This window comes from Sapajus apella, unplaced genomic scaffold (assembly GCF_009761245.1).
Source record: "Sapajus apella isolate SASKATOON/1434 unplaced genomic scaffold, GSC_monkey_1.0 scaffold1, whole genome shotgun sequence".
Lineage (NCBI taxonomy): Eukaryota > Metazoa > Chordata > Mammalia > Primates > Cebidae > Sapajus > Sapajus apella.
Genome location: NW_022436941.1, coordinates 29,618,069 through 29,621,468, shown reverse-complemented (window position 1 = coordinate 29,621,468; position 3,400 = coordinate 29,618,069). Strand labels below are relative to the sequence as shown.

The window sequence follows — 3,400 nt, the reverse complement described above, 5'->3', positions numbered from 1 at the left end:
AGACAATGTAGGTATAATAAACGTACAGTCAGAAGAAATAAAAAGAGCTACAGGAACACACAACAAATAATCCTGACCTACTTAGAAAAGCCCTTCCTCCGGAATTATATTTCAGTTGAGACCTCAAGGAAGAGTAGAAGAAAACTGCTCAAAAGTGGTCAAAGGAAACAGCACGCAGGTGGGCCCAGAGTGAGAAGTGCTCAGTTGTGCTTTCTAGAAATGAAAGGTGCCATTGTAGTGGAGGATGGCAAGAAGAAATAAATAGATAGATAAGAAGTAGAAATAAAGGAAGTTCAGACTTTAGAGCAGCTAAAGAGAGAATGAGGGAGAACAGCATAAATTCAAGTTGAAGATATCATTAAGAAAGAAGGGGGGGCCTTGTCATCCCTGTCATTTTATCCTTGGGAATATCCTTGGGAATCTGGGCTTTATCAGGAAGATGAGGAGACACAGAAACATGAGTCCACAGAATAGGATCTTTGTTTTTATAAAAACTTTTCTGGCCGCTGCGTGGAAAACATGAAAGCACCACAGAGTCCAGGGAAGAGAGGTGTCATGTGAGTGGCCCTGCCTCCAGCTCGAGCAGCTATGAATGCATCATTATCCAAGACAAAGTTGTTTTTTAGCCCACTTAGCACATGTCTGCTGTTGAGGCAGGAGTTCCTCATCTTTATTCTAATTAGACTTAAGTCAAGTCCACTCCTTTGGCCCTGAGTTTCTCATCATTTAAGTGGACATACTGATATCTGCCATTTTGCTCTGCCAATCTCCCAGCTGGCAGAGGAGCGCTCATAAGAAATAGCTTCAATTTCCCTGAGAAGTCGATTCTTCTTGTAGGCGTCTGAGAAGCGCATGAGATGCTTGGCGTGGGAGTTATAGGAGAGGATGGCGATGCGCCTCCCATGCATCAGCGATTCTCCCGGACTTTAATGCCTCTCACCAGGAAAGCCATCATCTCCTTCATCCGCTCAAATTCCTGCTCAGTGACATCCCGGGACTGGTCCAAGGCAAACACCAACCCGGCTGGGTGCACTGGGCATTCGGGTTTCCACATCTGCCAGGTCTGTGATCTTGCACATACTGAGTAAGCTCACATGTAGAAAATGAAGCCAAGCCTTTGGCTCCTTTCACACCCTTACATCCAGGAGGTCCTGGTTCCCCAGGAGACCCCATCTCTCCTGGAAACCCAGAAGATATTGTTGTTCCTCTAGCTCCCTTCAGCCCAGTCTCTCCTAGACCACCAGGGTCCTCCATCTCACCCTTAGGTCCACTTTCTCCAGGGAATCCTTCTTGGCCCTTTGCTCCCTTATGTCCAACACTACCATAACCTGGACTGCCATCATCACCCTGTAAGCCACAAGGACCAGGAAAGTCAACAGCTCCTTTTTCTCCCATATCTCCAGGTTCTCCTTTATTTCCTTGGCTTCCCAAAAGGCCTTGATTCCCTACCTCTCCTCTGAGCCCTGGAGGCCCCTGGGGACCTTTACTTCCCACACCTCCTTTTTCTCCTTTCACACAGCCTCTCCTTTTGAGTCCTGAGGGCCCTTAAGTCCCAGGGAGGCTTCAAGTCCATCTGGTCCTGGGATCCCCGTTCTTCCCTGTGGGCCTGTACGTCCCCTTTTGCCATTAGCTGCTGTCTTTCTTCTGGAGCCTGCTGTCCAGCTAGGGACCTGGCCAGCCTCTTCTTCCTTGTCTTCCACATTCTCCTTTCAAGCCTGCAAGTCATTCTATGCTATTATCAACTCCAGGATCTCCAGGATCCCCTCTCAGGCCCTTTGCGCCATGGTCACCAGGAGTCCTTTTCTTCCCTGGGCTTCCCTGGGATCCCTCATCACCCTTTACTCCTTTTCTTCCAGGAAGACCATTATCACCCTGTTCTCCATTTAATCCGTCAATTCCACTTTCTCCAACTTCTCCCTCCTGTCCATTTAGTCCGTTTCCCTTAGGACTGTTGGTGCCATAGCATCCCTTAGAACCTTGCTCTCCCACTGGTACAGGGGCTCCTCTTTCTCCAGCAATTCCCTCCTCTCCCAGGTAGCCTTCACTGCCTTTAAAACCTGGAGGTCTCTTTTTCCCTGGTGATCCAGGATCTCCCATTGTGCCATCTTCACCAATGCACTTGCAGAACAAACAGCAGTATGTCCTTTCTGCAACGCTGACCAGCTGCTTTGACAGCCGGCTCCCAAGATCTCTCATGCCAATAGAGAGCTGTGTCCTGTACTCAAAGCCTTTCCCAAATTCAATATAGGGAAGATCAGCCAAGTCACTTGAATCAGCAGGTCCTTCCAAAGTAACAGTTATGATGGCTTTCAGGCTTTCTTTTCTAAGTTCATCAGATTTTTGTTCAAGTTCCTCAACATCATCATCCAATCCATCTGAAAATAAAACATCATCATCCAATCCACCTTTCCTCAAGCTGCCGATTTATTCTGAAATGTATCCCATAGAGAATGCAAGAGGTTTGCATTAAGAAGGGATGATCCTTTAACTGTTATATCCTTCAAGCTGTTCAGTATGTTTTTGCTGTAGATTTCAAACTTGGGAGAATATTTTTCTATGGCATTTGTTACTTGAAAAGCCACTCTGACCTGAGTCTCTCTGCCCACCTCACAGCTTACTCCACTGAGGGAGCTGATGGCACATAAGATGTCTTAAAAGTAGGTTTCCATCCAAGGCTGACCTTCGAGCAAAGTCTGCCCTTTCTTCTGAGTTGAGACATCAAATCCCACCACAACATCCACGAAATAGTTGTTCTCACCCAGGTCCCAACATCTGTACCACAGATGTTGTGAATGATCCTTTTTTTCTTTTTATCTTCTTTGGTTTGTCACAGTTGTACACTGTCAGTTTTTTCTCTGCCCCAGGGATCTGAATGAGCTGCTGGTCATCCACATCTCCGATGCTTACAGAGTAGATGTCAATGCCTCTGTGTCTCAGGGCTTCCGTGACCTGGGCCACCACTGGCCATCTGTAAGGACCAGCAGCACCTGTGGGGTACCTGTATTTATCTTGCTGCCCATTGCCAACCACTGTGTTAGACATTTTAGAGAAAATCAAAATACAGTTTGTTAATCATATTCTAGAGTTTTGCATACTCAAGCAATTTGGCACTGATTTAAACTTGTATAATTTAAATTTGTGTTCATTCAGAAAGGACTTGACCTGATGACCACTTTAGCAATCATAGGATCTGCTAAACATGTGAAGGGTAAAAACATAATTGATAGTGTCCAGCCTGCAGAAGAGAGTTGTTTTCAAATTTTGAAACATCCATTTATTAGCAAGTTTTTTATTTGCTGAATTATTTATTTTCTTGCATTTTTTATTATATCAATATGTTTAAAATTAGTCTGCTAAGAATCTAAATTTACAAATTCACATTGGAATTTATTATCCACTG

At 45.1% G+C, this 3,400-nt stretch overlaps 1 pseudogene; it reads right to left on the bottom strand.

Moving 5' to 3' along the window:
- Positions 1-358: 358 nt before the first annotated feature.
- On the bottom strand, positions 359-3,042 carry LOC116554668 (annotated as a pseudogene).
- Positions 3,043-3,400: the final 358 nt, after the last annotated feature.